The sequence below is a fragment of the Geotrypetes seraphini genome, chromosome 1 (assembly GCF_902459505.1).
Source record: "Geotrypetes seraphini chromosome 1, aGeoSer1.1, whole genome shotgun sequence".
NCBI lineage: Eukaryota > Metazoa > Chordata > Amphibia > Gymnophiona > Dermophiidae > Geotrypetes > Geotrypetes seraphini.
The window spans coordinates 77,736,200-77,761,537 of record NC_047084.1 but is presented as its reverse complement, the minus strand read 5'-3'; the positions used below and the strand labels follow the sequence as shown (position 1 = coordinate 77,761,537).

At 43.4% G+C, this 25,338-nt stretch overlaps 1 protein-coding gene across 7 annotated transcripts in view; it reads right to left on the bottom strand.

Moving 5' to 3' along the window:
- The window catches only part of ATP8B1 (ATPase phospholipid transporting 8B1), a 281,690-nt gene that overhangs the window by 170,181 nt on the left and 86,171 nt on the right, over positions 1-25,338 (bottom strand). The gene's annotated exons all lie outside the window — the stretch shown is intronic.

Sequence of the window (25,338 nt, the reverse complement as noted above, 5' to 3'; positions counted from 1 at the left end):
TGGTCTGATGTGATGACCTCCCAACGGCTGAGGAAGAGTTGAAGGCGTCCTCCGATCGGCTGAGGAAGAGGCGATGAAGGTGGGAGACTGGCTATGCTCTGGAGAAAGGAGTCAAAAGGGTTGAGACGGTTTTGATGAAGGAAGAGGCTTGGCAGGTTGAGTCTGTGGGCGAGCCTGAGGCTGATGCTGGTGGCGAGGACGGCGAGACTGTTGTGGAGGCGGGTTGAAAGGTCTGGCCGAGAACCTGCGTTGGTAAGAAGACTGTTGCCTGTAGGGGCGAGCAGGTGGAGTCTTCTTTTTAGGTTTGATCAGTGTCCCACCTGGTCTCGTGCGCTGAGAGCTTCTGGGTGGTCGAGTCCAGGGATTCTCCGAAGAGTTCATCCCCCAGACAAGGTGCGTTAGCCAGGCGGTCCTGGTGGTTAATGTCTAGGTCAGAGACTCTCAGCCATGCCAAACGGCGCATAGCCACCGCCATGGCAGATGCGCGGGAGGTCAGCTCAAACGAGTCGTAGATGGAGCGAACCATGAATTTCCTGAGTTGCAGGAGGCTGGAAATATGTTGCTGGAAAAGAGGGACCTTACGTTCGGGAAGATACTTCTGTAAGGAGGAGAGCTGTTGCACCAGATGCTTCATATAGAAGAAGAAGTGGAAGGTGTAGTTGTTGGCTCTATTGGCTAGCATGGCATTTTGGAAAAGGCGCTTACCAAATTTATCCATAGTTTTTCCCTCTCTGCCAGGAGGGGTGGAGGCATATACACTGGAACCCTGAGACTTTTTCAAAGTAGATTCCACCAGGAGGGATTCGTGGGGCAATTGAGGTTTGTCAAACCCTGGGATTGGAATAACCCGGTACAAGCTATCCAATTTGCGAGGGGCCCCGGGAACAGTGAGGGGAGTCTCCCAGTTTTTATAGAAAGTTTCCCGTAAGATGTCGTGGACGGGCAACTTTAGAAATTCCTTGGGAGGTTGCTCAAAGTCTAGGGCATCGAGGAAAGCCTGAGACTTTTTAGAGTCGGACTCTAAGGGGATGGAAAGAGCTGCTGCCATCTCCCTAAGGAATTTAGAAAAAGAGGATTGTTCTGGTTTTGAGGCGGTATCGGTCATGGAGGGTTCTTCGTCGGTTGACGAAGCGTCCTCTTCGGTACCATGCGGGGAGTCTTCCCACAAGTCTGGGTCTCTAACGTCAGGGTGTGCACGTTTGGACATCGGTGTGGAAGGCTCGGCATGGCGGGTCTTTGAGAGAGATTTGCCTGAGCGCACCGAGGCGGTACCGGGAGAGGAAGACCGATGTCGTTCCTGGGACCGGGAAGGGTCGACAGCAGTACGGGTATGCACTGTAGGTGCTTCAGCCAAGAGTACCGGCATGGAGGTATTAATCGGTACCGAGGGGGTCGACACCGATGGGACAGTGCGAGGCTCAGACTGGTCCCGTACCGGAAGGTGCGGTGCCAGCAACGCCGGTAACAGTTGTTGGAGTTGTTGCTGGAGCTGCTCCTGTAATTGGTTTTGGAGTATGGCCGCGATGCGGTCATCCAGGGGGGGCACCGGTACCGCTTTTTTCTTCTTCGGTACCATAGGTGCCGCTCTACGCTCCGGCGATGAGGAGGCCGATGATGAGGCACTCACCGATATCGAAGCGGAGCGTTTGCGGGGTCGGTGCGATGCCAGGAGGGCCGGTGTCGCAACCGTGGCAGGAGGGCGCTCAAGGGAAGTGGAAGGCTTCTTAGCCGGCTTACCTGGGCCCAACGACCCTGAAGAAGGGTCTGGTGGTGTCGACGTCATGGGTGCCAACTTTTGTGGTGCCGTCGACGTCGCAGCAGGTTCCATGGCAGATCCGGTACCGAATAAAAGATTTTGCTGGATCTGCCTGTTTTTTAATGTGCGCTTTTTAAGCGTAGCACAGCGGGTGCAAGTGTCAGCCCGATGCTCTGGACCCAGGCACTGCAGGCACCAATTGTGCGGGTCGGTAAGAGAGATCGGGCGTGCACACCGCTGGCACTTCTTAAAGCCCGGTTGAGGGGGCATGAAGGGAAACACGGCCTCCGCAAAATTGAATCCGGAGGCCTGTATGGTGGCAACAGGCCCTGCCGGGGCCGGCCTGAAAAAATAAAGAAAACTGGAAGAGTTTTTTTTTTTTTTTTGTAAGTAAAAATAGGGAATCCGAAAGGAAAAATTAGAAGAAAAATGAAAAATTACGCGAGCGGGAAGGCAGAAACTAGCTTTTCAACGGCCGTTGAAAGCACATGCGTCTTCTTCGCTCCGCGGAAACGAAGAAACTGGGGACCACGCTCTCCTCCGTCGAGCGGGAAGGCACCCGCGCATGCGCGGTGCGGCCAACTAGAACTTTCTAGTTAAAAGTGTCCGTACCGGGGCTCCGTCGGCGACGTCACCCATACGTTAAGAATATGCTGCCTGCTTGTCCTGGGATAATGTACTTATGTGAACTTGATTTAAGATTATGAGGGGGAACAAGGAGGGGCATTAGTGAGCCTTATAAGTTGTCCTTGGTCAGGGAAGCCCTGCAAGTTTGTCTGTCCATGAACAAGCAGCAAATAAAGAGTGACAACTCCATCCACTCCCAGAATAATCAAAAAAAAAAAGTTTATTATGCTACAGTGTAAAACTAAGGGCAATGCAATCGGCACCTCCTCTTCAGAATAACTTGTGAAGATTTTTGCTCGACATGTGCTTCATCGACTGAAGAGACCCAATGGTTAGTGCAGTGGGTTGATAAACTGGAGAAGAGAGTTTGATTCCCACTGAGCAAATCACTTAACCCTCTGCTGCTCCAAGCTTAGATTCCCCGTCTCTACTGGGCTGCTAAAGTACCTGTACATAATATGTAAGCCATTGGTTGTAGCACAGAAAGGTGGTATGTCAAGAATCTAAAACAAACACAGTGCTGTTGAAAAGCATCCCTTGTTTTGAAACCGTTTGCTTTGAGTGCAGCTGCACTTTGACAGAATTCGTCACCGTTCCCGTCCCCATGTCATCCTTTAAGGAGAGAGGGAAGAATGAGAGTATGAATGGACACAAGCACTGACCCTCAAGCCTTGCACTGAAGAACGCTGGTGTAGAAGAGCCAAGGCTAAGATGGACCCTAAAAACATAACATGGGATGGTTTCCCCACGGTTACCTGCAGGGACAGGAATGGCGATGAATTCTGTCACCATGGACTAGAGAGTTGCGCGGGGACAGAAATCCCACCCATCCCCGCCAGGATCCTCTCCGTCCCCGTAAGGATCCTCTCCGTCCCCACCCATCCCCGCAAGGAATTACCTCCATCCCCGCCCATCCCCATAAAAGCAGCAATTACTTCTGACAGGATCATCAATTCCAGTTTCTTTTGTGTTTGCGCTGCTGTTTTCCTTGTGGAATCTCTTTGGTGGAACCCTATTTTTGTTTTCTGTTCAGGTAATTAACTTATAAACCCCATCTTTTACTAAGGCTGACGTGTCCATTATATTATATGGACGAACCCTGCTTCCAAAGCCTTCCATCCCCGTGGGAGTCCCGTTGGCTCGATGGGGATCCCCATGGGAGTCCCGTGGGTTAGGGGGGGGATTCCTGCGATCCCTGTGCAGACCTCTAGTTTGGACCTTCCCAACACCACCACCACCACACACACAAGCTGTTGCCCCAGGCACCTGTCTAAGGATTGAGCCAGCTACAATATACTTATTTTTTTTGTTATATGGTGTGTGGAAATTGCCAAGTGCCTCAAAGTGAAACACCAAAATCTTAGTAGTGCACAAAATACCAAATCAGATAAGATATCAGACCTAAATTAGCCACCTGAGTAGTGAAAGTAATAATAATTTACACACAAGTTCCTCAGAATGTCACACTGTATAATCGTGTGCATTTTCCAACTCTGGCTTACTGAATAGGGATTTAGCATTTCGCTAACACTCAGCACTGCTCTGTTCTCTCCATCCCCGACCCTGATGAAATTATGAAACACGTTGGTGGGGATTGAGGCAGACCCAGTTTCAAAAAGCTAAGTAACTGCCATTGCAGTAATACTTGATTAATGAAAATCATAATGGATTAAGCACTTGCAGCACTTTATAAATTATTATAAAACATTATGAAATAACAAACAAACACACTATAATGTTCCTGTGAGGACGGCTACCACACGATTATACAGTGTGGCATTCTGAGGAACTTGTGTGTAAATTATTATTACTTTCACTACTCAGGTGGCTAATTTAGGTCTGATGTCTTATCTCAAAGTGAAACACAGCTGATGGAGCTCCTCGATAAACTAGCAGTACATCTCACGCGATAACACCAACCACACTGGAAGAGCCAAGGAAAGACACCACACTGGCTGGTTAGTTTTTAAAACCCATCACCCTAAGGCCAACAAAGATCTCAGGGTCACGAGTATCCAAAGATTTTACAGAATAATTCTGAATTAGAGAAGTCATATAGGCCAGTGCCCTAAGACAAAGTATCCAGTACCCATCTGGCAAGCAAGAGCTCAGGTAGCAGAACATTTGGAAAACCAGAATAAAAAAATAAATATCACATTGTGCTCTTAAGTCAAATAAAGTAAGAATTATTTGCCATTGTGAGCCCTATCTACGAATGATGTTATGGGTAAACAAAAAGTTGGTAGACACGGAGGTTGACAAATACACAGTACATTGGAAGCATGATGAAAACCAGAAATCCTGTCCTGCCACAGGCACATATGACATCAGAGGGCACTGTGCCAATGAATATGGAGATATACCAGGAAATACAGCCAAGATGAAACCACCAATTTCAACATCGTTCAAATAAAACATGCTACATGTTGACAAAGAAGGAAAAATTAATCACACAAGGCAGATTGCAGCAGAAGTCATAAACCTAATAGAAGAGATTATTAAACTAACCCTGTGTAAAAAAAAAAAAAAAGCAACAGGTAACAATAAGAAATGGATGGGTAAGTATTTGTACTTCATTATCCTAATATAAACTCAATGAAAGATGCCAGTAAATTCCTATAGGAACTCAGGGTCAATAGGTCGTTGTATAAAGTTTGAATAATCAGAAGCCAGTGAACTTCAGAAGTCTTACCAGTCGTTCCCTATACAATTCAAAATTTTCCAGGTCCTTAAGAGCCTGTTTTGGTACTTAAAGTATGATTGGAGTTTGGGGAATTTAGGCGGTAAGAGACATAAGCACTAGATTATATACAGGCAGTCCCCAAGTTACAGATGCCCGACTTAAGCGGTTGCGGCTTCATTTCATTTCACTGAGCAGTATTTACAGTGGCATAGACCCCAACACTTCTCCTGCAGCAGATTTAGGAATGATGCATGGCCACATTAAGAACAGTGTGTGGTTGTGTATGCTGTACCTTAAAGAGGGAACAATGGGAAGGGTTTATATATGCTCTTGGCTAGGAAAAAACAATTTTCTGAGATAATGCTTACCAAAATCAGATAAAAAGATTAGCATTATATAAAACTGAATATATCCTAGTACAGATTCGGGCAGACTGTAATATTATCTCAAATGAACACAAGTGACAGTCTAATCTGGAACAATACAAACAGGAACTGAGGCTTACTTGCTGACAAAGTAGTCTATCCAGTTACTGTGACTCAGTAATCACTAGAAAAGTACAGATTAATATCATCTCTCCTACACACCATCTCAAAAAGGACTAGAACCACACCTCTTCAGTGCAGGGGTTCTCAAAGCAGAACTCAAACACACACCCAGCCAGTCAAGGTTTTCAAATTCCCACAATCAATACTTACAAGGTGGAAATTAATATGCATGAGAGAAATCTGCATATACTATTATGGATACCCTGAAAACCTGCCTGATTTTGGGTATGTCGATAGCTGGGTTGAGAACCCCTGCTCTAAAGAGGTGTGGTTCTCCTGGAAGCACACCCAGCCAGTTTTCAGACTTAATCACAATGAATATGTATGAGAAACTACAAACTAGTCTAGTCATACTATGTTTACCGTGCTATGTTTTGCTGAATTATGCCCACCCAGCTATCGACATACCTTCTCCCTCGAGCAGAGGAGATTGAGGGGGGAAATGATCGAAACATTCAAGGTACTGAAGGGAATAGACTTAGTAGATAAGGACAGGTTGTTCACCCTCTCCAAGGTAGAGAGAACGAGAGGGCACTCTCTAAAGTTGAAAGGGGATAGATTCCGTACGAACAGAGTGTGGTAGAAAGCTTGAATGCTCTTCCGGAGTCTGTCATAGGGGAAAACACCCTCCAGGGATTCAAGACAAAGTTAGACAAGTTCCTGTGGAACCAGAATGTACGCAGGTAGGGCTAGTCTCAATTAGGGCAATGGTCTTTGACCAGAGGGCCGCCGCGTGAGCGGACTGCTGGGCACGATGGACCACTGGGTCTGACCCAGGAGTGGCAATTCTTATGTTCTTATCTTTGTCAGACTTGCCCCAGGTACATAAAATTGTGAGCCTGCTGGGACAGACAGGGAAAAATGCTCAAGTACCTGAATAAAATTCATGTAAACCGTTCTGAGCTCCCCTGGGAGAATGGTACAGAAAATTATACACATACACACAGGATAGCTATACCATGCAAATCTCCATCTTCATCCAGACCTTTAGTGGAAGAATTAACTTGCTAGTCACAAACACAAGATGTAGCAACAGTAGCTGAACATAACTGAGCAATGCTCATCCACTTCTACCTTAAGTAGAGATTATATTCATGCACCCTTCCGACTTCACATTCAACAATCTTTAAAATTAGCCCACTTATTTTCTAACTCCTGTTTCTCTAGCCCAGTCTCTCTCAAACTGTGTGCCCTGAAGAGATTCCGGGTGCGCCATGAGAGAGTCCAGAATTTTACTTTATTTTTAAAAATTCCCTTCATAAGTATACACTAGAATAGATGACGCATACGCCACGTACACAAGAGTTTGTCAATATTATGAGTGTCTGTGTACATAAGGATACAGCTACCCAAGCATACCGTATTTTCACGCATATAATGCGCGCGTTATACACAATTTTACAAACCGTGCATAACCATGCGCGTTGTACAAATTTTTTTTTTTCCCCCCCCCGACGTCCGATTCATCACCCCGAAGGACCGCTCGCGCCCCCACCCCGAAGGACCGCTCGCACCCCCACAGCCTCCCCCCCTCCCCCTCCCGCATGGAGAAGCTGCCTACCATTGTTTCCGGATGCCAGTGAGCCCAGCTGCTTCCTCTGCCGGCGGTTCTGCCCCTTCTCTGAGCCCTGCGCTACGCTGCTTCCTCTTCCGACGTCTCTGATGTCAGAGAAAGGGTGGGACTGCCGGAAGAGGAAGCAGCGCAGCGCAGGGCTCAGAGAAGGGGCAGAACCGCCGGCAGAGGAAGCAGCTGGGCTCACTGGCATCCGGAATCAATGGTAGGCAGCTTCTCCATGCGGGAGGGGGAGGGGGGAAGGCTGTGGGGGTGCGAGCGGTCCTTCGGGGTGGGGTGCAAGCGGTCCTTCGGGGTGGGGGTGCGAGCGGTCCTTCGGAAAGGAGAGTCGGGGCGGCATGCACGGTATATGCGTGTGCGCGCTATAGTAAAATTTTTTTACATAAATTTCTGTTCCCCGTGCGCTATACCCGTGTGCGCGTTATACACGGTGCGCGGTATATGGGTGAAAATACGGTAATTCTTTGACGTGATTGGTCTTTGAAAACTAACAGCAAGTAATTTTATTTTTAATGCAGTAGTTATCCTAATTCGAGCATCAAAGCAATCAAAATCTTTGTTACCATTTGGATTTTCAACTCTTGACAAAAATTAAGACAAAAGAATAACTGCAGATCGTGGATGATGAAATGTGTGTTTGCTTGTCAACTATTGAGACACATTTTGAGTTAATTTGCACTCAAAAACAAACACACCCATCACACTGATTAGCAATTCTATTCTACCTACTTTAGTTTCACCATTGTTACAATTACCCCCATACATAGCGTAAAGAACTTTAAATAAATAGTTCTCAAATTAATTTTTTTGTTGGTTTTGCAATTTTATAAAATTTCAATTATAATGTGCCATGAAAAATATTTGCTCCGTTTAGTGTGCCGGAGCTAGAAAAAAAATAGTTTGAGACACTGCAAAAACGTGGCCTTAGCACACCACTTGCCCATGTCTTTCCCATGTGTTAAGGCCACTTGTGCCATGGCCAGAAAAAGGCCAACATTTCTATTTTCCCAATTAATGGCCACACACTAAACTCATCATTGGTGCACGGCCATTAAACAAAAGTTCCTGTGAAGGCCCTTACCGACACCTGCTGATCTTCAATTTAAAAGGTAAGTGGGAGGAGGAGGGAGACCAGGAAGGGGAGGTCCCAGTAAGGAACTTTTTTAATGGACACAGATGTTGTGCATGTATTCCTTCCCCTTTCACTGGAGGTACTCAGCACAAATAGTGTATATATAATTTGCATGCTAATAGTATACATATAATTTGCATGCTATTTGTGCTTGAACTTAGTCCATCAAATGAAAATTGCTTCCAACCCCCATCGGATTGCTGGAGCTCTGTGCATCCAGCTCCAAGTGAGAAATAAATGGGAGTAAACTCCAAGAAAGGAGTGTGTAATCTACAAGATGGGATCTGGGTTATGGAGCTGCTTCCTTATTAAAAAAAAAAAAAGTCTCTCTACCATGTAAAACACAGTATATCAATAATCAAATACAAGAAAAAAAAAAGTTGAAAAGGAAATAAACAATGTCAAAAGACATTGAAAAAGAAGAATGAAACAAAAGAGCAGGGAAAAAAAATGGAAAAGATACCTGAAAAAGAACCTAGAAAAGTTGCAAGAGAAACTGGGACCAATCTGTTCACATTTTTGTTTCGTATGATGGAAACGAAAATTTATTTTCTTGGAACCATCTAGTTTTCTGGGGAATCTCTTTCAGTTTCTATGATAACCTTCTCTGTATTAGATAGGGATTTCCATGTTCAGCTTGTGCGACTTAGGTGAAGGATTCTGCTAGTGCAGGGGTAGGGAACTCCGGCCCTCGAGAGCCGTATTCCAGTCAGGTTTTCAGGATTTCCCCAATGAATATGCATGAGATCTATTTGCATGCACTGCTTTCAATGCATATTCATTGGGGAAATCCTGAAAGCCCGATTGGATTCCGGCCCTCGAGGACCGGAGTTGCCCTTGTCTGGTCTAACCCTATTTATGCCAGGGTTTTCTTGGACTAAATGAGTGCAATTAAGTCAGGGGTATCAAAAGTCGCTCCTGGAGGGCCGCAATCCAGTCGGGTTTTTAGGATTCAATGTATGCTAATAGATCTCATGCATATTCATTGGGGAAATCTTGAAAACCTGACTGGATTGCGGCCCTCCAGGAGGGACTTTGACACCCCTGACTTAAGTTAAATGCTTACCAGTGTCTAAATTTTTTTTTAAAAGCTATCTACATGAAAACACACCCAAAATTCACCCCCTAACCATGCCTACTTTCTGGTAGGTACCTACCGTCCAGTTAAGTACAATTAATATCAAGAGTTGCTAACTGCCAATTCTCAGCGCCGACTGAAACCTTTTAAACAATTAAGTTGGGTGCCTAGATCGGCCCATTTATAGAATCTGGGCCTTAAGGCACACTGGTTTGTTTGCATGCACACCTTAGTAAATAACCGGGCTTTTAGCATTTTGAAAAGTCTCAATTTGTTTTTACATCTAAATTTTCAAAGGCAATGAATCCCACTGTAAAGGGACAAATCCTATCTGTTTTTGTCATTTCCTCTTCTCTCTACCCACCCTATCTGCCTTATCATTCCCTCTGTAATTCCCTACCTTTTTTCCCCTGTTTGTCCCAACTAGAGATTGTAAGCTCTTTCAAGCAGGGACTGTCTTCCATGTTAATGTACAGCACTGCGTGCATCAGGTAGCATGACAGAAATAAGTAGTAGTAATAGTTACATTTAAAAAAGCTTTAAACTTAAATTTAGGTGAATAGAAGGGTGGAATACAAGTTCAAATTTACATGTACAGAATGACTGGATGCCAAGCAATGCCGAACTTTCAATAAATTGGCCAAATATAAAAGACAATTTCCATATAAAAAGTGGAGTTCCTTCAACAAACTTGTGCTCCTTTCAAACCTAGTTTTATACAGGAAGATCCTTGTCACTGTATTTTGCAGCAACTGCAGACAAGATAGTAGCGATTTACAAATTCCAAAAATGCAAAAAATCATTACAGTAGTCTAGTCTTTGAAAAGATCAGTCCCAAGACTAGCTTCTGCAGATCTTCCAGGGAAGCAAATTTAATTGTAAAAAAGGGAAAAAAAAAAAAAAATTTAGAGAAAACTAAAATGGTTAATCTGAGCATTTTCATCTAGAGCAGAATCTATTCACACTCCTAACCATGAACAGTTGAGTAAAGAGGAAATAATGCAAAGGATATGAAGTAGATAAAAGGAACTTCCTTCCTGCTAGCTAGAGTAATGAAGTCTTATCTGAACTTAATTTCAATTTATATTCAAAAATCTAAAGATATTGCATCTAATCGGCTATTGGAAAAATTACAGGATCTGCACATGATCCATATACTGTAAATATAATAAATTAATCCTATTGAATTTAGCTCTTCACTTACCTCCTCTTTTACCAAAGCTGTGGTGGAGGTTTCTACTAGAGAATGACACAGTGACAGAATTTGTCACAGTCCCCATGGACACAAAACTCAACAGATCAAAAACTAACTTAAATTTATGATGCGCGGGAGTGGCGAAGATTAGAGAATGACACGAGGAGAAGTTTTTACCCATCCCCGCGGGAACTCATTTCCCCGTCGAGTTCTTTTCCTGTCCCTGCCCCATTCCTGCAAGCTCTGTACTCATCTGCATAAGCCTCGGAACGTTTTAAAATCATAAGTGTTCGAGGCTTGTGCAGTTTAGACAGAGCTTACAGGAATGGGGCAGGGACAAAACTCACATGGAAGGGACAGGGAAAAAATTGTCCCAGTGTCAATCTCTAGGGAAGATGATGGCAGATGGACTTCTACAGTCTGTGTCCCATAAAAGGCAAGATGGATAAGACAGATTGGGAGGGGCTGGAGTTAGCTTTCGTTGTGATTCCAGCAGTGGGGCAGTGGAGCCAATGCTGGACAGACTTCTATGGTCTCCATACCATATGAGGCAAGAAGGATCAGTAGCAATTATGAGTATTTTATACCACATTCAACTTGTCTGGATACAAGTCTTACCTTTGCGGGGGGTGGGGGTGGTGAAAGACATCTTATATTACCGTAGAATTTAAGTAGTAAACTCAATGATTATTGGTTTGTTTCTTCAACATTGCCTTCAGAAGGAATGCGACTGTCGGGCAGACTGGATGAACCATTTACTATTATTACTATGAACTGGTTTAGAGAACATAGATTCCATGGACTTGATGGATAATGGGCTTGATGGACCACTGGTCTGACCCAGTAAGGCTATTCTTATGTTCTTAAATGTTAAGACGCCCATTATATTCTATGGGCACCTTAGCATTTAGCGTATGCTAAATCAATTAGAGCGCCTTAGTAAAAGGACCCCTTAATCTTCCATTGCCCCAGGTACAAAATAAGTACCTGGATATATGCAAAACACTTTGAATGTGTAACCACAAGAAGGTGGTATACACATTCCGTCCCCCCCCCCCTTATTTTTCAAGGAGATTTTGTCTTTTATTGATATTGCCAAGTTTCTCAAAAATTTGATATACTGCCTAATCAAGCTTCAAGGCGATGTACAATAATAATAAAAGCAAGTTACATAAAACTTAAACAGTATTGATAAAAATAGACATTACATTAAGAATATGTAAACTAATTAAATAAATAAAAACAAACATCGCAAGTGTGGTTAGATAAACATATAAAACTTGAGACAAAGGGAAGAACTATAATCTTGAAAGGAAAGAACAGAAAGGGAAAAAACAATAGGGAGGAGGATGAAGGCTCAGGTTTAGCTGTTTTTTATTTAGTCTTTAGAACAGTATCCTTAGAACTGTGCCACGGCATACCAGTGTGCCTCCTGAGATTTCAGGTGTGCCGTGACACACCTGTGAGGAGGAAAGTCGTTTGTGCTGGCCGACTGCCTAGAGGATGTGCCTCTAGTGACAAGAGGCATGTCCAGTAGGAAGTCAGCTAGCGCAGATAACTCTTTCGGCCGGCATCTCTCCTCCTCTCCACGCACCTCCTGGATCCCGCCACTGAAGCGGGTCACGGCCAGATGGGCCTCCACACATGCACGGACGTCAGCACAATGACATCACGCATGCACGGACGACAGCGCAATGACATCACGCATGCGCAGATGTCATCGAGTCACCGTCCGCGCACTTCCGGGTGCCTTCTGGTTAGGGCACTGGATTTAGTGTGCCGCTGGCCGGAAAGTTTGCAAGACACTGCTTTAGAAGGACCGTTGAAGTCCAAATGCAGCAGCAAAGAGGAAGGATTTTAGTTTGGACTTAAAATTATTTAGTGGCATCTGGTTTAGTGCTGTTCTTTTGTTGAAATCAAAAAAATTCCAAAACCACCAAAATACTTTGTTCAAGTTGGCTCCTCTGTATTGCTTATGAGTAAATGAGCAGCCTGAAAAACTGGAATTACTAAGGAAGCAGCGTGTCAAAACTGCTGCTCAGGCAAGACTCAAAAAGGGATTTCCTGAATCCACAGATCTGGGACCGAGACTTTCAGTTATTTCCAGTCGTGGTGGCGCAAAAGATTATAAGCAGAAACATTTTTTCCTTTTCTGCAGTCCTACAAATACTAGAGAAAAGAGAAAGCTTTTCTCCAAACTATAATCACCAAATTGTTATTTTACTACTGCTAAATCATTTCAATAGTGCTGAAAGGCATACACAGCGCTGTATATTTAACAAACAATAGATAGTCCCTGCTCAGAAGAGCTTACAAACTAAGTTGGACATAGGTATCAGGACATACAGGGTTGGGGAGGTCCTTGCAGAGAGAATGACAGGATGGACATAGGTATCTTACGGTGAGCAGGAGGTAGGTGCTGAAAGCAACCTTGAAAAATATGGGGGTTTTAGCTTGGATTTGAATACTGCTAGAGACAGAGCTTGATGCATTGACTCAGGCCGTCTGTTCCAGGCACATGGCGCAGCAAAAGGGACAGTCTGGAGTTAGTAGTGGAGGAAAAGGGTATGGGTAAGAGGAACACAGGGGGAGATAATCGAGGAGAGATATTGGGGGGCTGCAGAGTGGATGCCCTTGTAAGCCAGTAAGAGGAATTTGAACTGTACAGTTTTAAAAAAAATTTTGAGCAAGCACTTGGAGTTTGACTGTCATATCATCTTAAACCAGTGAATCTGAAGATTACAGGATTGTTAAAGTAGTAAGGAAATTACTAGCTATCAAAAGGGATCCTTTTGCTAAAGCTTAGGCCGGGCATGCTACCAGACATTAGCATATGCAAAGTGCCACATAGTTATAGGTTTAAAATAGGACTTGCAGACTATCACATCCATTGTCTACTATTTGGCAAGCTACCACCATTAAATACTCATCAAATGTTGATTTGTTGTCTGTTTGGTTTTTAAAAAAATATTTCTCAACAGTAGCTCTGGCAAACCTGTCGCACAGAACCCTACACACACCCACAATAAACACAATTCACTACCTCAAACACCATGACCAAGACTCCAGAACAGACATGATCTGGGACCACTTCGAGTTCCCAGACTGGCACCAGTTCCTAAAATTATTCAACAAATACTCCAAATCAAACTGTCTACTTGATGCATGTCCCCCCAAAATCATGACAGTTGCCCCACTAGACTTCAAAAAGGAACTATTCACATGGCTAACAACCGCCCTTATAAACGGAACATTAAACAAGAACATGGGACACATACTGATCACTCCTATCCCCAAAGACCAGAATACCTCTACAGCGCTGACATCCAACTACAGACCCATAGCAAGTATTCCCCTTTTCACAAAGATACAGGAAGGCTTGGTCAACCTACAACTAGTTAACTACCTAGACAAATTTAACATCCTTAGTGAACACCAATCAGGATTCAGAAAAGGATACAACACAGAAACCGTCATAGCATCCATACTAAACCACCTTTATAATCATTTTAGCAAAGGTAAAAGCGCACTGATCCTACAACTAGACCTCAGCAGTGCGTTCGACCTGGTAGACCTTGAGATCATGCTACTATGCCTTGATGCAATGGGAATTTCAGGAAAGGTAAAGAAATGGTTCCAAGAATTCCTAACAAACAGATCCTACCGAGTAACCAGCAATGGACATCACTCCAACCCATGGAATAACCCATCGGGCGTGCCCCAAGGCTCGCCCCTATCGCCCACTCTGTTCAACATCTACGTCGCATCCTTAGGTCACCTCCTACAAAAACTAAACTTAAAGCACTACATATACGCAGATGACATATCCATCTTAATCCCTCTAACCGACATCACAAATGAAATTACCGACAACCTCTCAAACACAATGACAGAAATCGAAAAATGAACCACCACCTTCAAACTGAAATTAAACACAGCGAAAACAAGTCTTTTTGGCAAGCCCCAATGACAAAATTACGAGAACATAAGAACATAAGAAATGCCTCCGCTGGGTCAGACCTGAGGTCCATCGTGCCCAGCAGTCCGTTCACGCGGCGGCCCACCAGGCACCTGTGCAGTAATTCTCTATCTATTCCCCTCTATCCCCTTTTCCAGCAGGAAATTGTCCAATCCTTTCTTAAACCCCAGTACCGTACGCTGCCCTATAACGTCCTCTGGAAGCGCATTCCAGGTGTCCACCACACGTTGGGTAAAGAAGAACTTCCTAGCATTTGTTTTGAATCTGTCCCCTTTCAACTTTTCCGAATGCCCTCTTGTTTTTTTATTTTCTGAAAGTTTGAAGAATCTGTCCTTCTCTACTTTCTCTATGCCCTTCATGATCTTGTAAGTCTCTATCATATCCCCTCTAAGTCTTCTCTTCTCCAGGGAAAAGAGACCCAGTTTCTCCAATCTCTCAGCGTATGAAAGGCTTTCCATCCCCTTAATCAGTCGTGTCGCTCTCCTCTGAACCCTCTCGAGTAACGCCATATCCTTCTTAAGGTATGGTGACCAATACTGGACGCAGTACTCAAGATGCGGATGCACCATTGCCCGGTACAGCGGCAGGATAACTTCTTTCGTTCTTGTTGTAATACCCTTCTTGATTATACCTAGCATTCTATTTGCTCTCTTAGCGGCCGCTGCGCACTGTGCCCTGTGCCGTCGGCTTCATTGTCATGTCCACCATTACCCCCAAGTCCCTTTCTTGGGTACTCTCATTCACTAACATCCCTCCCATCGTATAGCTGTACCTCGGGTTTCTGATTCCCACATGTAATACTTTACACTTCTCAACATTGAACTTCATCTGCCATCTCTCTGCCCATTCCCCTAATTTGTCCAAGTCCCTTTGCAATTTTTCACAGTCCTCCTTTGTCCGAGCTCCACTAAATAGTTTGGTGTCGTCTGCAAATTTTATTATCTCACTCTTCGTTCTAATACCATAAAAATACTGGGTATCACTCTAGATACACACCTAACCATGGCTGACCACACAAACTTACTGGTGAAAAAATGTTTTTACATGCTGTGGAAACTAAGGACCATAAAAAATACTTCGACCCAACATCCTTAAGGTTGCTGGTGCAATCGCTGATCCTATCCCTCCTTGACTACTGTAACATCATCTCCCTGGGCATCCCAAAAAAAACAGTAAAAAAATTGAGATTAGTACAAAACACCGCTGTTCGCTTAATCTTCGGACTGAGAAAAAAAGACCACATCAGCCCCTACTACAAAAAAACTACACTGGTTACCAATAGAAGCGCAAATACTATTCAAATTTGCATGTATCTGTTTCAAACAAGTCTGGGGACTAGCACCTTCCTACCTGCAAACTCACTTCGTTCTGCACAACCTCACACGAACTACCAGAAACAAAACCATCTTTGCCTACCCAAAGATCTCAGGCTGCAGATACAAATCCTTCCTGGATAGAACCTTCATGTTCCAAGCGAATAGACAAGTCTGGTTGCGAAACTGCATAAATGAACCCAAACTGACTTACAATGCATTCCGAAAAGCAATAAAAACCGCCCTATTCGACAAATTCATTGACTAAAACAGACCACCCTTAAACTAAAACAAACCCCCCCGTAAACGCTATTCAATCTCCCAAGAAGCTCCAATTTTCATGTATTCTTTACCCATGGAACTTAAATTAGTATGTACCTTGTTTATGCAACTTTTCTATTTTCTATTTTCGGCTCCTTATCATTCGCTGACTGTCCAGCCTTCTTTCAATGTGAACCGCCTAGAAGTCGCCTGACTATGGCGGTATAGAAAAATAAAGTTATTATTATTATTATTTTAGGTCTCCAGTAAAAAAGTCACATTTCAACTTGTTTACAGCGGGATCATTTGCCAGGTTTACAAAGACTTCATTACAGGATTTTGGAACTCTTGCCTTAAAAGACCATAGGTTGTACTAGGACATAAGCAACCATTGTGAGTCCAGAATAACAAAAGAACGAGAGGTGCACATGAAGGAATACATATTTTGTAAGTCAATGCTAAAAAGAAAAAAGTCTAAATAAAATGAAACATCCAGACACTATTAGTTGTCAAGTCATTCATTTCTGTGTTAATTTTTGGTCAGCATGTACTTAAATAAAAAGATTTTGTATTAAAATAACACCATATTATGCTAACAATCCCAAACCTTCTAACATTTGAATCAGATCAATATAAGAAAGACACCTATTTTATACAGACACAGTAGAAGAACTCATCCTTTGTTTAATGTTTAATTTTCCATCTGTTCAGGGCTGTAGGAGTAAGAAACTCCTTAATCATACTTTGGCATCTCAGGCAGCTCTTCACGACAATGAATTTCGAGCATTGCTCACAACCCATTTTTATAGGCATTTTAGAAAACAATTGAAGACCATTTGACTAACCAACCATCTTATTTTATGTAATTTGCTTATAACCTTTTGTAAACCGCGTTGAACTTCTGGTTACACGGTTAATAAGCACAATATTATGTTATGTTATTTTATCAACCTGCCTAGACAGAAAGAAGACCCCTCAAATGAATTAAAAGTTTCAGGAGCTAGCCTGAAAATAATCCACAGCAAGCTACTAAAAGCGTTATAGATGTCAATCTAGCTTCTACTAAGGGAAGTTACAATTTCTTAGCAAATCTGGTTAACAAAGAAATACAAAGACTTGCAGACAATAGCCACAATTTGCTTCTGTTTAGGGTTAAAATACCACCTGTGTCCCCAACACAGCAGGTTGCTTTAGAAGCTAGGAGACCAACCTCCCCCTCTTCTAGTCAATACATAAAGATTTTAACAAAACAATTGCAACTGATAATTGCACAAATGTTAAAGAGGGGGGGTGGAGGTTGTGCTATATGTTAAAGAGGGAATTGAATCAAACAAAATAAACATTCTGCAGGACACAGATAGCAGTGTGGAATCCATATGCATAGAAATTACATGTGTGAAGGAAGGAATATACGGGTAGGGTTATACTACCATCCCCCAGGGCAGAACGAACCGACAGATGAAGAAATGTTTTCAGAGATTAGGAAAGCCGGCAAATTGGGTAACAGTATACCATATATACTCAAATATAAACTGAGGTATCCTTTTTTCCCTCCAAATAGGGGGGGAAAAAAAGGTTGACTTGAATATAAACTGAGGTTAGAAATTTGGGTTATCATGGTGAGCCAAATCTATAAAAACTGTTCACCCTCCCTCCCCTTCAGATATCTACTATAAGGGCTAGATTCACAAAGGGCACGGATCGGATCCGTGTCCGGCGGGCCGATTCACGAATCGTCCTCATGCAAATGAGGGCAATCGGAATCAAGTCCCATCCGACTGCTGGGATCGCTCTCTAGCGATTCCAACGCATGTACAGACCATCTGTAGATGGTCTGCACATGCACTGGCCCTCCGAGCCTGGCAGAGAAGTTTTTTGTTTTAGTTTAACTGGTTTTTAACTTTTTTGCAAGCCCGTGGCTTTAACCCGCTTTAAACTCGAGGATTAAAACCACAGGCTTGCACTGCGGGAGTGCAGGAGAGATTCAGGGTGAGTTGGGGTGGCGAGTCGGGGCGGTAGGCAGGAGAGATTCGGGGCAAGAGCAGGAGATCTGATGCAGGCATGAGAGAGCAGAAGATCCGGGCTGAGAGCAGGGCGGCAGAAGGCAGGGCAGTCGGAAAGGACCTCAGCAACTGGTCCTCAGCAGTCGCTTATTTTTGGATCAGCCAGCCGGTGTTCCTTTTTTATTTTAGTGAATCGCTTCCTGCCTGCATCTGAATACCATTGCCCCTCTACCATTTGCATGCGTAGATCGAAGGATGATCGGCATAGAGGTTAGTGAATCGAGTCGGAGGGAAATCTGGTCATAAAGGGGTCACTAAGTGGTCAGAAGTTGATCGGTGGGCTTAGAGAATCTAGCCCATGCCACTAAACATAATACAAATATCCCAAAGCTAACATTCACAACAAAGCCCCTACATAGGAAAACACAACTACAAGCAACCACCAACTTAAATAAATGTAGACAAAAATCAAACTTAAACCTCAAGAAGCCATATGCAGTTCAACACCAGAGAAAGAGAAACAGCACTCTCTACACTTTGGAAAATAAAAAAAAAAAGCAGTGCAAAATTAAAGTAAAACTGCATTATCTATTCATGAAAATACAAATAAAATTATTTTTTCTACCTTTGTTTTCTGGCCATTTTATTCATGTTTATCCCAGTTTCTGCTTTCTTCTGTCTTTTCTTAATGTTCTTTCCAGGGTCTGCAGTCTATCTGCCTCTTCTCTCATTCCTGTTTTCACTTCCTCACCTACATCTATCTCTGACACCTTTTCCTTTCAGTTTTCCATTTATTTTTCTGCATCTCTATCTGCTTCTATTTCTCCAGTTTGGGTTTTTTGATAACTCTTCCCTCTCTCTACCCCCCTCCCAGCATCTTCTCTTTCCCCCTTTATTTTCACTCTTCTAACCAATATTTACTGTCTTGCTCCATCCATCTAGCATATCCTCTCCCTTCTTTCTTCCAACACATCTCTTTCCCTTTCTCGACCTACATCCAAGCTCTCTCCCCCCCATCACTTTTTAGCCTTTGCTTCTTTCAACAGAGTCAGGGGCAGGCCTGACATGCGAGGCAGGCAGTTGATTCCTCCCAACAGCGGCCGTAATAGTCCTCCATGCTGTTTGAAAACCCCCGAGGGGAGAGTGAGGCGTCAGCGGCGCAACCTAATTCTGAGCAGCCCTGCCCTTGGTCTTTACCCAGTCCCGTTAAATTAAACCAGCTGGCAATAATGAAGCCACACGCTGCAGGGGCCTTCCCTCTCGGTAAATCACTACAGGCTATGCCGGTCTGGATCCCATCCCTCAAAATCAGGAAGTAACTTCAGAGGGGGCGGAATCGAGACCGGCAGAGCCTTTAGTTATTTGGCAAGAGGGAAGGCCCCTGCGGTGTTATCGCCAGCCAGTTTAGCAGGACCAGGACACAACCGAAGGCAAGGCTGCTCACAATCCAGATGTGCCACTGACTCCTCACTCCCCCCTCTTCCCAGTAGCCGGCAAAAAGCATGGAGGACTGCTGCATCCGCCGGCGAGAGAAATCAGCTGTCTGCCTTGCATGTCGGGTCTGCCCCTGACCCACGACTCCATTCCCCACAGCCCAGTAGGTTTAAATTTTGATATTTTGGGGGGGATTGGGGGGGGAGGGGCAGGGTGGTTGTTTGGGAATCTCTTTGAAGAACCAACAAGGGGACTTCCTCATAGTGTGTATTTTGTTGATGCCTCTTTTTATTTTATTTTATGATGGGTTGAGAGATTGGAGTGTACTAGTGACCTGTTTACTTTATATGCTATATTGAGTGGCTGTAGTATTCTACAGTGATGTACATGTGGTGATTATATTGTTTTATCTTTATTATAAAATTCTAATAAAAATTGAAAAAAAAATTAAAAAAATTTTGATATTTTTAAAACTACGGTAGTAGACTCAAATAAAAACAGATACAGCCATTTTGGGGCGCTTTTTTTTTGGCCCAAAAATCTTGGCTTATATTTGAGAATCTACAGTATTAATGGGTGATTTCAACTACAATAAGAATGAGAAGTACACAAATTTAGTCTTGGAGGATGAGGTGTACAGTGTCTGCATCTATCTATGAGACAGACTTGGTTTTTTCTATTACATAGAGCAGTGTTTTTCAACTGCTGTTCCGCGGCACACTAGTGTGCCGCGAGATGTTGCCTGGTGTGCCATACGGTCAGGGCCGCCATCAGGGCAGTACCACCAGTCCTGCATTCAGGGGCCCGGAGCTGACAGGGGGCCCGGGCTCCCCCAGGGTCCTAGGCCACAGTCTAGGGAGAGGGGCGGTCCGCCCCACGTGGACAAGAGAGAGCTGGACGGGGGACCCGCGGAGTTCAATATATCTCGAGCCGCGAGGCTTGTCTTCTGTTCCTGCCTGCCCTGCAGCTAACATATAGCCGATCGCAAGCGTTCCCCGATGTCAGCGCTGACGTCGGAGGGAGGGCTTAAGCAAAGCCTGCCCTCCGACGTCAGCGCTGACGTCGGAGAATACTTCCGTTCGGCTATTTGTGCGCGGCAGGGCAGGCAGGAAGCAGAAGACAAGCCTCGCGGCTTGAGCTTCGTTTTGCTGAGAAAGTTGCAAAGATGGGCTGGGAGGCAAACACGGAACACAAAAGGGGGGAGGGAGTGCGTTTTGGACACAAGGCCTGAACTTGGGAGAGAGGAAGGGAGGGAAAGAGATGCTGAGGTGGGGGAGGGAATGGGTTTTTGGACACAGAAGGCATGGACTTGGGAGAGAGGAAGGGAGGGAAAGAGATGCTGAGGTGGGGGAGGGAATGCGTTTTTGGACACAGAAGAAATGGACTTGGGAGAGAGGAAGGGAGGGAAAGAGATGCTGAGGTGGGGGAGGGAATGCGTTTTTGGACACAGAAGGCATGGACTTTGGAGAGAGGAAGGGAGGGAAAGAGATGGTTGTGTACACGGGGAATAGAAGAAAGGAGAATTTTTGGTCATAGGGAGGGAGTGAGGTACAGATAGTGGCATACCAGGGTGGGGGGGCGGTCTGCCCCACCCCGGGTTTACGTCCCAAGGGGTTGCACAGCTGGCCACCCTCCAGTGTTGTCCCTAGGCCGGCAAACTGCGGCTCTTTAGCCACTTGAGTGCCACCGCCGCCATCGGGAACAGGCCGGCACCAAGTTCTCCCTGCTTTTCCCTGTGGGGCCGGCCAACTCTCGCCACTCGCGTCAATTCTGACGTCGGAGAGGACGTTCTGGGCCAGCCAATCGCTGCCTGGTTGGCCTAGAACGTCCTCTCCGACGTTAGAATTGACGACGGGTGGCGAGAGTTGGTCGGCCCCGCGGGGAAGAGAAGCAGGGAGAACTTGGCGCCGGCCTGTTCCCGATGGCGGTGGTGGCACTCAAGTGAATTACTTTATATATAGTCAATATAGGCACAGAGTTAAATTTTTTAACATTTTCTAATGGTGGTGTGCCTCGTGATTTTTTTCATGAAACAAGTGTGCCTTTGCCCAAAAAAGGTTGAAAAACACTGACATAGAGTATTCTGGACCCCGGTGTGTTTGCAAAAATTAGATAGCTCTAAGTATAATAGATGTTGGCACTGTCATCTTGAAGCTGGAACATTGGATCATTTATTGTTTTTTTGCCCTTTAATATATAATTTTTGGAAATCTATTTGGAGTCAAATTAATAATTTACTTGAAAATCCGGTGGCACGATATTATTTGGAACTTCAATGAGGAAAAAAAGTCAAATATCTAATAAAAACAATAAGTTTTTACTCATAATGACAGGAGTTGCTATTCAGCAAATTACGAGGAATTGGAAAAATTATGATAGATTAAGTTATAGTTTTTGGTGGAATTCATTGTGCCATATTTTTAAAATGGAGAAAATAATAGCTGTCCAACGAGGAAGTTATAAAAAGTTTATGGAGGTCTGGGAGCCATTAACAAATTATTGTAAGGATTAATTATAATTGAGTAATTAATAATTTATTTCTCTCCTTTTGATTATTGAAGTATAAGAGGGGAGGGTGGGAGGATTTTATATGAATAAAATTATATGATTATATTGGAAGAAGGATGGGAGGGCGAAGTTATAGTTTGATTTCAGTGAATGTATGATTAATAAGTATTATTATAGTGTATATGATTGTATAATGAATTACTTGTTGAAAGTTTTAAAATGAATAAAGAAATTAAAAAAAAAAAAAAAAGAACGAGAAGTACTTTCACAAAACCAAAATAGATAAGAATATGCTATGGCTCAATTGTATGGAAACCGGGCCTCTTATACACACATGCGGACTGTGAAAAACTGCAGGAAGACCGGGTATCCAAATAGCAGGTGAAATTTAATGTGGGCAAATGCAGTGATGCACATTGTGAAGAATGATCTAAAATAATAGTTACCGGATGCTAGGGGCCACCTTGGGGGTCGTCAATGCTCAAGAAAAAGATCTGGGTGTCATCACGGACAATACGATGAAACTTTGCACCCAATATGTGGTGGCGGCGGCCAAGAAAGCAAACAAGATGCTAGGAATTATTAGAAAAGGGATGGTAAACAAGACTAAGAATGTTATAATGCAGTGGTCTCAAACTTACGACCCGGGGGCCACATGCGGCCCACCAGGTACTATTTTGAGGCCCTTGGTATGTTTATCATAATCACAAAAGTAAAATAAAACAGTTTCTTGATCATATGTCTCTTTTGCTATAAATTACAATATTATCATGAAGACTTGGCCAAAAGGAAAGATTTATAAACTATAAACAGTTTTACCTCATGCAAAATTGTCATTTCTTTAATAAGACATTAACTATTTTTTTCTGAGGCCCTGCAAAGAGGTTGAGTTTCACTGTTATAATGCCTGTTATCGCTCAATAGTGCGACTGCACCTTGAGTGTTGCATTCAGTTCTGGTTTCCTTATCTCAAAAAAAGATATAGCGGCACTAGAAAAGGTTCAAAGAAGAGTGACCAAGATGATAAAGGGGACAGAACTCCTTTTTTATGAGGAAAGACTAAAGAGGTTAGGGCTCTTCACTTGGAAAAGAGACGGCTGAAGGGAGATATGATCGAAGATTAAAAAATCCTGAGTGGTGTACAACGAGTACAAGTGGATCGATTTTTTTCTGCATCAAGTTTTATAAAGACTAGGGGACACTCAAAGTTAGAGTAATACTTTTAAAACCAATAGGATAAAATATTTTTTCACTCAGAGAATAGTTAAGCTCTGGAATGCGTTGTCAGAGGATGTGGCGAGAGCGGTTAATGTAGCTGGTTTAAAAAAAAAAAAAAAAAAAGGTTCCTGGAGGAAAAGTCCATAAACTGCTGTTAAGACAGATATGGGAGAAGCCACTGCTTGCCCTGGGTCATTGGAATGGAATGCTGCTACTATTTGGGTTTTTGCCAGGTACTTGTGACTTGGATTGGCCTCCGTGAAGACAGAATACTGGGCTAGATGAACCATTGGTCTGATCCAGTAAGGCTATGCTTATGTTCTTAAAGTAAACCATGTCCACTTAAAAACAAGTGCTTAAAACAAGTCTATGAAACACCCTATGAAAAACTTCACTATTAACTGAGCATGTTGAAAAAAACAAAACAAAAAACTTTGCCTACATGGTCAAGAACAATGAAGCATATCATCAGTTTTAGACACTAGTTTATTTTTAACATTTCTCTTCCACTTAATTATAACCTAAGCGAATTACAATTTACACAAATTACATTATCTTAAGGCACTTTTAGAAACTTCCCTTTCTGTCCCAAATGGGCTCCACATTCTAAGTGCCGAGCGAAATAGAGAAAGCGAAAAAAATATTATAGTTATGTAAGAACGTATCCAGCAAAAATAAAAAATAAAGTTTCCAAACTGAAGTCATAAGTTAGATGTCGTCGGTTCGTGTTCCGAGGCCTAGCGACATAATGAATTACAGATCTAAAAAGAAATCTGTTTTGTGCTAGTCTGATAAGACACTAATGGGTCAATATCTAGTAGATTTGGAGAGTGCTTTTCTTAAATGCCAGTCAGTTTAAAACCAAAAACTACCACCATCTATAATCAGAGGTGAATGTACTACAGACTGCTGCAACCATACCACTACCGCAATGTATCGCAAACTGCGAGGACGAAAGTCATCCACGTCGGCCGACTGCCTACAGGATGTGCCCCTCGCCCCTTCCTGTAGGAAGTCAGCCAGCGTAGATGACTCTCCTCCTGGCCGATGTCCCTCCTCCTGGATCCCTCCACCGAAGCGGGTCGCAGACAGATGGGCCTCGGCGTATGCATGGACACCGACATGATGACATCACATATGTGTGTGATGCCATCGCATTGACGTCCAAGCACTTCCGGGTGCCTTCCAGACGGGGCACTGGATTTAGTGTACCGCCGGCTGGAAAGTTTGCGAGACGTTGCACTACCCGAATAGTTAGGCCCTTTAAATTTGATCCTACCCAATTGGAAATCTGTACACCTGCTAAATTACTACACCTGTATACCTACTAAATATTACCTTTATGATTTATATATGAATGTTAAATAACAGAATCTTCTAACAAACATTTTAATGTAGATAAAGTAGGAATTCCTGTATCGACTTATGCACAAATCTCATTGAGGTTCCAGTAAATATGCAGAAACGATCAAATGTATTAGAAACGTACTCTTTAATTTTAAAAAAAATTCCTCTTTTCTCAATGTGTTCACCTTTCAGACTTGTACCATTAGTTGTTGTTAGGTTGCTATCGACTCGTGCTCGAGTCCTGACTACTTTATTTATTTATTTAGATTTTTATCCCATCCTCCCAGTAGCTCAGAACGGTTTACAAGTAAACATTCCCAATGGAGTGAATTGGACATACAAGATTATACAGTAGATTTAAATACTTGGACATACGAGACTGTGCAGCAGTGTAAATATAGGGACTATACAGCAAATTAGGAACAGTAGTTTAAATATAAGTAGTTTAGTTGAGATACAAGTTATTTGAGTATAGGCTGAGAGTGGACTATACAGAAATTTTTGGCAGAAGATTAGAATGGAGAAAGAAGGGTAGAGGTGGGGTTTAAGGGGTTGGGTGTAGACTGAGGGTGACCTTTAGTTGAAAAGGAGGGTCTTTACCATTTTCCGGAATGTCATCAGTGAGTTCTGTAGTCTGAGTTGAGGGGGGACTTGATGAACTGCGAATCTAAAAAGAAATCCGT